A 14052-nucleotide genomic window follows, 5' to 3' on the forward strand; every position below is an offset into this window, starting at 1 on the left:
GCCTATGTTCTTGTTACTGCTGCTGCTAGATTATCAAGTGTATTCATATTTCTTGCCCTGGCTTGATTACTGTGAGCAATATCTTGCTGGTACAGGTGTCAGTGCTATCTGTGTGGTGCTCCTGGAGCTTTGCTTCACTGTAAAGCTCTGTTGATCTTGTGTATTGACTAATTAGCTCCACTTCTTGTTGGTGTGCTTCTGGATACAATTGTAAATCATGTATTTGCTTATCTGTGATGCAATTGTTCATGATCCATGGTTGTTTAATTTATATGATCTATGGTTGGTGCTAGGCTTGGCTCTAGCGTGCACTTGCATGCTTTGTCATTCCCTGATGATCAACAGATCATCAGTTGCTTGATACTTGGCTTCTGATCTATGATCTATGCCTCACTGGGGCTCCTCCTTGTGTCTATGTGGTGCTCAACTCTGTGTTGATGCTTGTTTGTACTTGCTCAAGCATCTACTGATGCTTGCAGTGATCGTCTAGATCATATGCAAGGTTCTAGTGCATGGTTTAATTATGTATTTCATTTATCTGTGTAATCTTGATTTATTGTATGGATAAATGATGTGAACTGCTTAGCAGTGATGATCTCATGGATGGATTTAATGGAGCTAGAGGGATTCCAACCACTGGTTGGGTACCCTAGCCCATCTTTGAACCCATTTGGGTGATGATAGGTGTGCATGGATTGATGGTTTAATTGATGTTGTGGTTGAGGTGGCCTCAACAGCAATATCTTGCTGTTTTGGTAGCTCCCACCTCAGGTGGCTTGCTGTTTATGGATAAATGCTTGCTGGTTGATCATATTTGGTTGCCAGAAGCTTTTGATGTTGGCAAATACTTGCAGAAAACTTATATTTCTGCATATCTGATGGTATAGCTAGCTGCTAGGTGCTAGGTGACTTTGGTTGGCTAAATAGGATCAAATCCATGCTGGATTTCTTTGGTTGTGTCACTGTGCTGACACAACCAGTGTTCCCTGGGTTGATTTCCTGCTAGCCTCTCTCTTGTTTGCTGGCACCAAATGGCTTAGCAGCCAAGTGATGATACAAACAGGGTTTTCTACCCTTCTTTGCTTCTGTGATGCATGTGCATGCTTATTTATGAGCAAAACATGTGCTTGCTCATGATCATATGTGTATACCTCACTCGAGCTCCTAGAAAGTGTGCTGATGTAGAGGTTTTGCTTCTGTTTGTTGGCTCAGCCTGCCCTGCTCCTCCAGCTAGCTTGTGCTTGATTAATTTCTAGTGGTTTTAGATAGGTTGAACAGCTTTATCTGTTCTCCTGTTCTTGCTGTTCTTACCTTGGTGTAGCTCCTGTCGATGAGCTGCTAGGGTTTGCTGGTGAAAAGCTTTTATACCCTTCCTCTCTTCACTCCTTTGGTCGACAGCACAGCCTGGTCACTTGGTGACTCTCCCCTGGTCTAGGTGTGCTGTTGAGCATGCAAAAGGCCCTGTGAGCTGCGTGTGTGCTTCACAGGTTGGGACTTGTGCTGCTGTTGGATCAGCTCGGCTGATCCATGATCATATCCTCCCCATTTCCTTTTATTTTCTAACCTGCCAAGTGGCATTGCCACTTGGCATAATCTATGTTTCTTGTCTTTGTTGTTTCTCTATGCAGGGTTTAAGGAAATGATCAAGAAGTTCTTCATCATGTGTTGATCAAGAAGTTCTTGAAGAATTTAGCTAGTTTAGCCATTTGCATTACTTTGTAATTTCCCTTTTTCTTTTTCATTTCTTCAATTTCTGTAATGTGTTGTAATAATTATTGTTCATGTGAATATTGTAAATGACAATGTATCTTGTGTGATAATCAATAAAGCTCAATTTTCCCTAATGAGCTTTTAATATTTGTTCTATTATTCTTTATTTCACCTTTTCCAATTACTCTAATTGTTTATTGAATTATCCAAATTTAAATTATAAATGTTTTAATAATGTTTGAATTTTGAAATTCAAACATATCTTGTTTGAATTCAATCATGCAACTTAAGTTGAGAAAAAAGTTGTCCCTCTCTCTTCTCGAAAACCCTAAGTGTTGACTAATAGGTTCAAGTTTATCGCACTCTCGAAACCCTCATCCTGTGTGGTGTCGAGAGAGAAACTTGTCCCCCTTTTATGCAGTTTTTCAATAAATGCACGAAATTTCCCCAGATTTTTACGATGCAATGCACATCCCTTTCTAAATTCTACCCCTCGATTGTCTCTAAACCTGGGATATTACAGCTTTTCCCCCTTAAAGAAAACTTCGTCCCGAAGTGGTTGTAATACCTGAACAGTTCTGGGTATGACTTCCTTAAATCTTCCTCTTTTTCCCAGGTGGCTTCTCTCTCAGGATGATGCTTCCACTGTATCTTGCAATACTTAATAGCTCTATTCCTGAGTTGTTTCTAGTTCTCCTCGAGAATCTTGGCTGGCTTTTCTATATAAGTTAGATCAGGCTAAAGATCTAACTCGTCATGAGATACTGGCTCATCTGGTGTCTTTAAACATTTTCCGAGTTGCGACACATGGAACACATTGTGTACCTGAGCTAATCTTCCTGGTAGATCCAATTCAAAGGCTACCCCTCAGTTCTGGCTCAGTATCTTGAAAGGTCCGATGTATCTAGGGCTAAGCTTTCCCTTTACTCCGAATCTCTGAAGACCTTTCGACTTACCTTAAGATATACCATGTCTCCAACTTTTGGTTCCCATGTCCTACTCTTCTGATCGGCGTAACTCTTCTGTCGACTTTGAGCTATCTTGAGTCTATCCCTTATGACATCAATGATCTGCTGCTTTTCCTTAACATAATATGGGTCAAACTCCTTGCTGGAACCTGCCTCGTACCAACAGATAGGTGATCTACACTTCCTTCCGTACAAAGCTTCAAACGGTGACATCTTAATGCTGCTTTGATAACTGTTGTTGTAAGAAAATTCTGCTAATGGTAAGTGTTCCTCCCATGATCCTCCGAAGTCTAGGGCACAAGCCCTAAGCATGTCCTCAAGTATCTGGTTCGTCCTTTCTGTTTGTCCTCCCGTCTGAGGATGATAAGTTGTGCTGTAATCCAATTTGGATCCTAAAGCTTCGTGAAGTTGCTTCCAGAAAGCTGATGTGAACATAGATCCTCGATCTGACACTATTTTCTTGGGAACTCCATGTTTACTCACAATCTCTTTTATATAAAGATCTATAAGTTTCTCTCCTTTATCTTGTTGATTTACTGCTAAGAAATGTGCACTTTTCGTCAACCGGTCCACGATTACCCATATCATATCCTTCTTTTTATTTGTCATGGGTAGTCCGGTGACGAAATCCATTCCTATCTCTTCCCACTTCCATTCTGGGATTGGTAAATGTTGCAATGGTCCTGCTGGACTTTGATGTTCTACCTTCACCCTTTGACAAGTATGGCATTCCGCCACATATTGTGCAATTTCTCTCTTCATGTTATTCCACCAGAACAACTCTTTTAGGTCCATGTACATCTTTGTACTTCCTGGATGGATTGAATACGGTGTTTGATGTCACTACAAGAAAAGTTCGGATAGACAACGTCCCAAAATCGTCCGCTAAGGGGTAATTTTCGTCGCCTATGGGCCTAACCCGACGATATGGGTTCTGTTGTCGAAACTGCGTCAGGCAAAGTCCTACGACGATTTTTTCGGTCCGTCGCGCTTGGGCGCCCTTCTGCCACGGAAAATCGGACCGTTGCAGAAATGTTTCCGGGAGCCCGTTGACTACGACGTCATGCAAGCCGACACGTGGCGGACGCCGTTAACCGGCGGCTAACGGCGTTAACCGACGAAACCCCATGGTAGATGGTAGGCCCACACGAGGCCTGCCACGTCTTAAGCGGGCCGGCCCATTAAGTTTGCGGGCCGGGCCAGCTGACTTAGTTTGACCGGTCAACTATATAGCTGGGCTGGTCCATTAGTTACGTGGGCCGGGCCTAACCTCTAAGGTTGACTGGTCAAAACTAAAATGGGCCGGCCCACTAAGCATGTGGGCCGGGCCGAAAGCACTCGTTTGACCGGTCAACAGGGATAAGGGCCGGCCCACAAGACATGCGGGACCCACTTTCCTGTTATCGGGTCGGCCCATTTACCAAGTGGGGTCCACCTTAAAGCAAGTGGGCCGGCCCAAAAAATTATTGGGCCGGCCCAATTAGCATGTGGGTCCCACTTTCCTGCTATCGGGCCGGCTCATTTTGTACGTGGGGTCCACAATAGATCAAATGGGCTGGCCCAACAACCCAGTGGGCCGGGCCAAAAACACAAGTGGGTCCCACATTCCTGTTAAAGGCCGGCCCATTTAGTATGTGGGGTCCACCATATAGCAAGTGGGCCGGCCCAACAAGATAGTGGGCCGGGCCAAAAACGCAAGTGGGTCCCACTTTCTTGTTAAAGGGCCGGCCCATTTAGTATGTGGGGTCCACCATATATCAAGTGGGCTGGCCCAACAAGAAAGTGGGCCAGGCCAAAAACACAGGTGGGTCCCACTTTCCTGTTAAAGGGCCGGCCCATTTAGTATGTGGGGTCCACCATATAGCAAGTGGGCCGGCCCAACAAGATAGTGGGTCGGGCCAAAACACAGGTGGGTCCCACTTGCCTATTAAAGGACATGCCCGCTTAGTATGTGGGGTCCACCATATAGCAAGTGGGCTGGCGCAACAGGATAGTGGGCCGGGCCAAAAACGCAAGTGGGTCCCACTATCGTGTTAAAGGGCCGGCCCATTTAGTATGTGGGGTCCACCATATAGCAAGTGGGCTGGCCCAACAAGAAAGTGGGTCGGGCCAAAAACACAGGTGGGTCCCACTTTCCTGTTAAAGGGCCGGCCCATTTAGTATGTGGGGTCCACCATATAGCAAGTGGGCCGGCCCAACAAGATAGTGGGCCGGGCCAAAACACAGGTGGGTCCCAATTGCCTATTAAAGGACATGCCCGCTTAGTATGTGGGGTCCACCATATAGCAAGTGGGCTGGCCCAACAAGATAGTGGGCCGGCCCAATAAGCAGGTGGGCCCACTATCGTGTTAACGGGCCGGCCCAATAAGTAAGTGAGCCGGCCCAAAATGAAAGTGGGTCCCACACTCTAGTTAATGGGCCGGCCCAATCTGTTATAGGGCCCTGGTTGTTTGACTAGTCAACTTGCATTAAATTTCATGAGCCTAAAATCCGATATCAATGATACACACAATTACATACACAAATAAAATAACTAGGAAAATTACAAGGCAATTAATGTGCCCAAATAAAAAAATTACATAGAATCATTGAGGACTTCTATTAGCATCATCAATAACACGTTGACATTTGGCAATCGCCTTGATTGAATCTTGTGTACTCTTGGTCAACATATCGGCTACGTGACCTTAAAGCGAGCAATACCATGTCTTTTATAAAGTACAGACCTTGAGATGTTTACTTGTTTGATGAAAGGAATGGTCTAGGTTGACTGGCTATGAGAGGATGCATCGAAGAAAGATCGAACTTTTTGTGGGCCTCTCTTCTAATGAAGATTGCTTCATCGATTTGCATTCGATAATAATGCAAAAAGAGTTAAACGATGAACTATGCAAACATGTATTAAGCATTGTCGATATGAGATAGTCACAAGTACTAAGCGCGGACTTACATTATATCGTTGCATAGGCTCACCCCGGAACCTTTTTGCGCTCTATCTTCTACTAAGGACTTCTTCATTACAACCGCATTCTAGTAATATTGCAAACATAGTTACAACGATGAACTATTCAAACATTTATTATGCAATGTAGATATAAGATAATAACAAGTTGCATAAATAAGACAATGTATGGAACTTGTACTAAGCGGACTTACATCATAATGTTGCACAGTGGTCGCTTTGGCGACTATCTTCTAATAATGATCTGCTTCACTAAAAATGCATTCGGTAATATTGCAAAAATAGTTACAACAATTAACTATTCAAACATGTATTACGCAATGTAGAGATCGGATAACGACATGTAGCGAACATACCGGCTCGCTGCAGGTCCTTCTCTTGCGTGCACTAGTCGTGGTCGACATGCTCGTCATTTTAGGTTCAGCCATCAAGTGAAATGCTAATCCTCCTGCTCCATTGTCCTTAATCTCGTGTTTAGATATCACATTTAAGACCAAGTCGACTGGTTTCAAATAACAAAAAACTTGAGCTCGCCAAATGAATAAGCCAATATTTACCGGATATCGATTAAAACCAACTAGATGTTGCTTTGCATGAGATACGGATTTCGGACATTCGTATTTAGAGTAGGGTAATGCCAAGGTTTTCCACATAAAGTAAACCGGCATTAAGAATGACCAAATGTTAGGTTCAAATCACCTTCGCAGCTTGCTCCAAGACAAGCATATCAAATAGGCGAAACATAGTAAAGCATGGATGGCATTGCTATGGCAGGGTTCCAAGTGTTAATCTCTTGCATAAGGAACAATGCATATAGGTTATAGATAATAACGGAAGTAAACTCTCAAAGTTACCAACCAAGAACTCAGATTCCAACCTTCCCTAGCGTCCCCGCTGTTAATGTTGGATATTCTAATAAGTGGTTCGCATGATCAATCCCTAGGAAAAATAATATTGACAAGTTAGTCTACAATAATACAAAGACCAGACATGCACGAAGCAATAACTATACAAGCTGTGCGACAGGAGCATTCATGGAAAAAAATAGCTATAAGCTAAAGACGAGGTATAAGAGCAAGCAGATTGGAAATGCACATAGCATGATTATAAAAGCAGTGTGAGAATAGCGAGACACGAGAAAACAGCCTAGCGGCTAGCGGTGAGCTAATGACGTGGTATAAGAACAACCGGATTGGAAATGCCCATAGCATGACTATAAAAGGAATAGCATGCAGTACAAAAACAGTTGGCAGCAAATGAATGGGTCCCCTATAAATATGTGGATGCACACAGGTGTCAGTAGAATGAACAGGATGGTAGCGACCGGATAATGCTTTGGTACTTGATGTCTACGGGTGCTTCTATTCTTGTAGACAGTGTTGGGCCTCCAAGAGCAGAGGTTTGTAGAACAGCAGCAAGTTTCCCTTAAGTGGATCACCCAAGGTTTATCGAACTTAGGGAGGAAGAGGTCAAAGATATCCCTCTCATGCAACCCTGCAACCACAAAGCAAGAAGTCTCTTGTGTCCCCAACACACCTAATAGGTGCACTAGTTCGGCAAAGAGATAGTGAAATACAGGTGGTATGAATAAATATAAGCGAGAGTAACGGCGCCGTGAAAAGTGCTTGCTGGCGTGTGGTTGATGGTGGTAATATTGCGGATAGTAGAGATGCGAGTAAAACAAGTAAACAAGCAGCGATAGCGATATTTAGGAACAAGGCCTAGGGATCATACTTTCACTAGTGGACACTCTCAACTTTGATCACATAACAGAATAAATAAATAGATGCTAGACTCTACACTCTTTTGTTGGATGATGAACACCACTAACTGTGTAGGATTACACGAACCCTCAATGCCGGAGTTAACAAGCTCCACAATATTCGATGTTCATGTTTAAATAACCTTAGAGTGCATGACAGATCAACATAACCAAACCAAGTACTAACATAGCATGCACACTCGTCACCTTCACACTACGAAAGGAGGCATAGATCACATCAATACCATCATAGCAATAGTTAACTTCATAATCTACAAGAGATCACAATCATAGCCTACACCAAGTACTACACGATGCACACACTCGTCACCATTACACCGTGCGGGAGGAATAAACTACTTTAATAACATCACTAGAGTAGCACACGGATAAATTGTGATACAAAACACATTGCAATCATAAAGGGATATAAATAAGCACTTCACTATGCCATTCATAACAGTGAATAAGTATTACGTGAAATATAGCCTAAGAGACCCACACGGTGCACACACTCGTCACCTTTACACACGTGGGACAAGGAGTCTCCTGGAGATCACATAAGTAAAACCCACTTGACTAGCATAATGACATCTAGATTACAAGCATCATCATATGAATCTCAATCATGTAAGGCAGCTCATGAGATTATTGTATTGAAGTACATAGGAGAGAGATTAACCACATAGCTACCGGTACAGCCCCGAGCCTCGATGGAGAACTACTCCCTCCTCATGGGAGACAAGCAGCGTTGATGAAGATGGCGGTGGTGTCGATGGAGGAGCCTTCCGGGGCACTTCCCCGTCCCGGCGGCGTGCCGGAACGGAGACTCCTGTCCCCCAGATCTTGGCTTCGCGATGGCGGCGGCTCTGGAAGGTTTCTCGTACCGTGGCTTTTTCGTATCGTGTTTTAGGTCAGGGACCTTTATATCGGCGAAGAGGCGGCGTCAGAAGGTGTTATCACCAGAATTTGACCGGATCGGAGGTGGGCCGCGATTGGAGATGGGCTTGAAGAATATACATGGAAGAAATACATGAATCGGCCTTGTATACAAAGTTTGGGCTAGTTTGCCCGTGTATCTGTAACATAGTAGGATACGTGTCGGTTAGATAGAGTTTGGCTCGTGCCCGGTTGGGATTGTTCCCACGATAGAAAGTCTGACTATAAATATGTATCTAGGGTTTATGAAATAAACAACAATCACGTTCACCACAAACCAATCTAGGCGCATCGCCAACTCCCTTGTCTCGAGGGTTTCTTCCGGGTAAGCATCATGCTGCCTAGATCGCATTCGCATCTTACGATCTAGGAAGTACACGTTTATTCATCGTTCATGCGTTGCTCGTGCTGAAGCCTTTTTGATGGCGAGCAACGTAGTTATCATAGATGTGTTAGGGTTTGCATTGTTCATCGTATCATATGCTGTCGTCGTGCAACCCTTAGACGTCTAGCCGTCCTTACACCTATCTTAGGTGTAAGGGCGGCACCCCGCTTGATCATTATTTAGTAGATCCGATCCGTTATGATTGCTCCTTGTTCTTCAAGGATTAGTTTAATATCTGCATGGTTAGGCCTTACAAACGGGTTGAAGGATCCAGTGGCGCGTAGGGTGTAGTTTGCTAGCCCTAGACAGGATGTTCCGGGGATCAACTTCGTGTTGGTTTTTAGGCCTTGTCTAGGGTCGGCTTACAATCACCGTGCGTGGCCGCTAGGCTCAATCACGAGTAGGATGTTCCGATTATGCGGTGAAAACCCTAAATCGTAGTAGGTCGTTTTAGCTTTGTTTTGATCAAGCAGGACCACCATCTGATCGTACACCTCGTACGCATCATGGGTGGATCGGCTCCTTGTGCCGATTCACAGGACAACCCGAGAGCCGATCGAGGCTCGTATTTAATGTTTACGTGTATGCCATGCAGGAAATTAAGCGAGGCACATCCAACACCTTCCCCGACTGGGTATAGGTCGTGTGGCACGCCCTTGCACCGACGATCGGACGTGTGTGCCGAGTCTTTGCGGGCCGTCGCTCGGAGGGACCGAGGCCGCCCGCAGTCCCGGGAGCCTCCCGGCTCTACCGTGTTGCCCGTCGCCGCTCGCCGGTGGGTTTCGACCGCAACACATTCCGGCACGCCCGGTGGGACAATCTTCGACATCAACCGCATCGCCATCTACATCCGAGATGGCGGAAGGCACTCCGACCACGTACGAGGATCCGACCGAGGAGCTCAAGAAGAAGCATGACGAGGTCAAAGCGATCCTCGAAGCCGATCTCATCGGCTCTTTCACGTAACCCGCTCACATGGCATCAGGTGGAAAGGGTTCTCACCGAAGGCGCGCTCGATGGAGTGGACCTGTCCGCCCCGTCGAAGAACGCACCGGGTCTCGCGTCGTGGAGATTAACTTCATGGTAGCTCATTCGCTGCACCGCCATTCCCGAGAGCCCGGTGAACACTTTGGAGCGTGTCGCTCTTCGCGTGATCCAGAAATCATGAGGCATCGGTACTCTCCATCGGGACCAGCCTGCGGGGACTCACCAAGGAGAGATGCCACTCCAGGTCCCGTCCACCGCTGCCATTCGCGTTGGCAGCACCAGAGGTGCCGAATTCACCGGCATACGTCGTCTACAAGATCGGTGGTGACCCTAGTGACTACCAATTCTTGCATGAGGCGCCTAAGGAGATCCCTCACGGATACACGTGCACATACGTGCCAGACTGCAGTAACTGGGCGCTCATGAACCAGACTGCAACTACAGGGACTTCTGGAACGGCAGGAGGAACTTCGGGAACGGATCTTGAGAAGCAGACGTGGCTAGCTAAGTATGCCACTCCGACAAACCTCCAGAGCTCAGCTCCTGCAGTTGGCTCAGATTTGGAAAATCAAGCATGGCTGGCTAAGTATGCCACCCCGGCGAATCTTCGTAGTTCGACTCCTACAGCCAGCACCGCGGATCAAATCGAGTACAATCCCGAGAGACCGGTTCGGCATGGTGCCGAAAAGGAGGACAATCGGCTATTCCAAGCCGTACCCCAACGAGTACGAGTTGATCCCGCTACCACCCAAATATCGGCTCCCCGATTTCTCCAAGTTTAATGGATCGGATGGTTCCAGCTCCATCGAGCATGTGAGCCGATATTTGGCACAGCTGGGCACGATCTCGGCGTCGGATGAGCTGCGTGTGAGGTTCTTCGCACGGTCCCTCACAGGATCGGCTTTCGGGTGGTACACTTCGCCGCCGACAGATTCAATCCGGACTTGGAAGCAGCTTGGAAGAGCAGCTCCACATGCGTATCACTCGGAGGCTTCCGAGGCCGGCATTGCCGATCTAGCACAAGTACGACGAAGCGCGGAGAAACAGGTGTCGAATATGTCCAGCGCTTCAGGACCGTTAGGAACCGATGCTATTCGGCTCATGTGACCGAAAAAGAAGCGATCGAGTTGGCGGTGGTGGGTCTCGCATAACCGATCAAGGACGTGGCCTCCCAAGCGGACTACCCTTCACCGGCGCACATGGTGCGTAAGGCTGTCGACGATATGAACAAGCGCCACCCGGATGTATACCGAGGATAAATTCAAACGTGTGGTGGTCCTGGTTGAGGCGGATGAAGATGAAGGTTCCGCGGGAGATCAAGAGGTAGCGAGTGGCTGAATGGACTCGGGGGCAAGCCCCGTGTCCCGTAAGTGGGTTAAGCCACAAGGTTCTCCAAGAGGGTTTGACTTCGATGTCACCAAGGCTGAGCAAATTTTCGACCTCTTACTTAAGGAGAAGCGACTAAAGGTACCCGAAGGCCACAAGATCCCCACGGCTCAGGAGTTGAACGGAAAGCCATACCGCAAGTGGCATAACACGTTCACCCATGCCACCAACGACCGCAGGGTGTGGCGTCGACAGGTCCAAATGGCGATAGAACAAGGGCGTCTAATTTTCAGCCAGTACGCCATGAAGGTCGACAAACACCCCTTCCCCGCCGTTAACATGGTGGAGTGCACTTACCCTGGAGGGTGCCAGCCAGGATTCTCGTTCAATATCAACATGGTAGGACCTGGGCACCACTCTGGTAAGGACGGAGACGAGGGCAGCTGCTCTCATTATTAGGACAAGGAAGAAGCCGTTCCACGCGATCGGCTCCGACACTTCCCGAAAATCTGTATATGGACAAACGCGGCGATGCCGATCCGTGGGATCGGCCCCAAAGATCTATGAAGGAACATTGCAAAACCTTCATTGAGCAATCAACATGGAGGCCGATTCCAAGCAATCGGCCAAAATTATCCTCACCATGCATTCTCGCCCGGGTTCAACGTCGATCTAATGGGCAATGGGTTTACGTCGGGCGATGAGCTGGAAGAAGTCAACACTGGTCCTAACAGAGCCGACGTTCACATATAGTGCCTTGGCTAACCACAGAGCCGATATCAGCAGATACCTGGCAGAATCGGCTCGGGGGGCACCTAATCAGATGAACATGTGCGATACATGTGCGGTGAAATATTGGGGGCCGATAGAGAAATCGGCTAGTAAAAAAAAAACCAGTACATGCAAATCATAGCCGATGCACAGACATCGACTTCAGAATGTAAAAAAAGCCGATGCACGACCGTCGACTTTAGACAAGTTCAGCGAAACAAGTTCAGCAAAACATTCATCGCCTTGCACAAAGAGGCTCTCATCGAAGAAAAGCGTTGAGGGCGTGAAGGGCATCGGCACGGATTCGATCCACCTCGGCGATCTCAGCCTCGTCGTCCTCGTCTCCGCCCGTCACAAGCCGATCGCTCGTGGCACGAATTTCAGCCGCATCGGTCTTCGGATCGGCTCGTGAGGCCTTTTGCTTCCTCCCGAGAGCGAGCAATGAGGGTTTCCTTGTCTTGGATAAGTTGTTTGGTCTCCCCGACCCTCTTTTCCGGGTCCTCCAGTTCCTTGCGCAAGATCTCGAGTTCAGCACTATTGGTAGAAGTGTCGGTTTTGGCGTCTAAAGCGGCCTTCTTCTCGTTGAGCCGTTGGCATTTGTCCGCAATATCGGCTCTCAACGGAAGCCGGGCGCGGCGAAGAGTAATTCTTTGACGAGCCGACCGCACCCTTGACCTGAAAACCGACAAAGTCACAGCCCGGCCAAAGCTTAACTCGCAGCGTCACGGGAGATGGGGCTGGATGTCTTCGAGGATGCCCTTGATCGCCTCGGGGTTTTCGACCAGGGTTTCGACCGAGGAGGAGAGCAAAACCTTGAGACGCCGGAGCGGGCCATGGACCGCGCTAGGGCTTGGCTCTTCACCCGCTTTGGAAGTAGCCGGCTCGATGGAGTCGGGATCGAACGTCAGCAAGCTTGAAAGATCACAACCCTGACAGACGAACATGAGCAGTATGAGCATACAACAAAGGAAAAGGGTAGGCCCGAGAGAGTGGAGCGTACCTCTCCCAAAGAAGGAAGGGCAGCCGATGTTGTGACAATCGGCTTTTCGGTGGACTGGGCCAGGTTAGCTACTTGGTCAGCCACGCTCGGCGAGGTGGTTAGGCCGAGCGTGGCGGATGGCATCGGTACCTCTTCAACGTCCCCGCTAGAGGTCCCATTAGTCTGCAAAAGAAATGGTGAGCCGATCCAATTAGCAACGGGACGGTATGGAATATGTGTAGGATAACGTTGCATAGAAAACAAAAATTTTCCTACCGCGAACACGCAATCCAAGCCAAGATGCAATCTAGAAGACGGTAGCAACGAGGGGGTATCGAGTCTCACCCTTGAAGAGATTCCAAAGCCTACAAGATGAGGCTCTTGTTGCTGCGGTAGACGTTCACTTGCCGCTTGCAAAAGCGCGTAGAAGATCTTGATCACGATCGGTTCCGGTGCCACGAACGGGCAGCACCTCCGTGCTCGGTCACACGTTCGGTTGTTGATGAAGACGACGTCCACCTCCCCGTTCCAGCGGGCAGCGGAAGTAGTAGCTCCTCTTGAATCCGACAGCACGACGGCGTGGTGTCGGTGGTGGTGGAGAAGTCCGGCGGAGCTTCGCTAAGCGTGCGGGAAGTGGAGGAGCGGGGCGGCTAGGGTTTGGGGAGAGGGGGCGCCGGCCACTATAGGGGTGCGGCCACCTTGGTGGTGTTTGAGGTGGCCGGCCCCCTCCCCTTGGCCCTCTTTATATAGGTGGAACCCCAAGAGGTGGTGTCTAAGTCTTCGAATAAGACCCGAACCAAAAACCTTCCATAGGAGGGGAAACCTAGCCAAGCTAGGACTCCCACCAAGGTGGGAGTTCCACCTCCCATGTGGGGGGTGGCCGGCCCCTAAGCGGGAGTCCACTTGGGACTCCACCCCCACTAGGGTTGGCCGGCCATGGAGGTGGAGTCCCATGTGGACTCCACCTTCCTTGGTGGTTTCTTCCGGACTTTTCTAGAACCTTCTAGAACCTTCCATAGAACCTTCCGCGTCATTTTATTCACATAAAATGACATCCTATATATGAATCTTATTCTCCGGACCATTTCGGAACTCCTCGTGATGTCCGGGATCACATCCGGGACTTCGAACAAATATTCCAACTCCATTCCATATTCAAGAACTACCATTTCAACATCCAACTTTAAGTGTGTCACCCTACGGTTCGTGAATTATGCGGACATGGTTGAGTACTCACTCCGACCAATAACCAATAGCGGGATC

This window comes from Lolium rigidum, chromosome 7, assembly GCF_022539505.1.
Source record: "Lolium rigidum isolate FL_2022 chromosome 7, APGP_CSIRO_Lrig_0.1, whole genome shotgun sequence".
NCBI lineage: Eukaryota > Viridiplantae > Streptophyta > Magnoliopsida > Poales > Poaceae > Lolium > Lolium rigidum.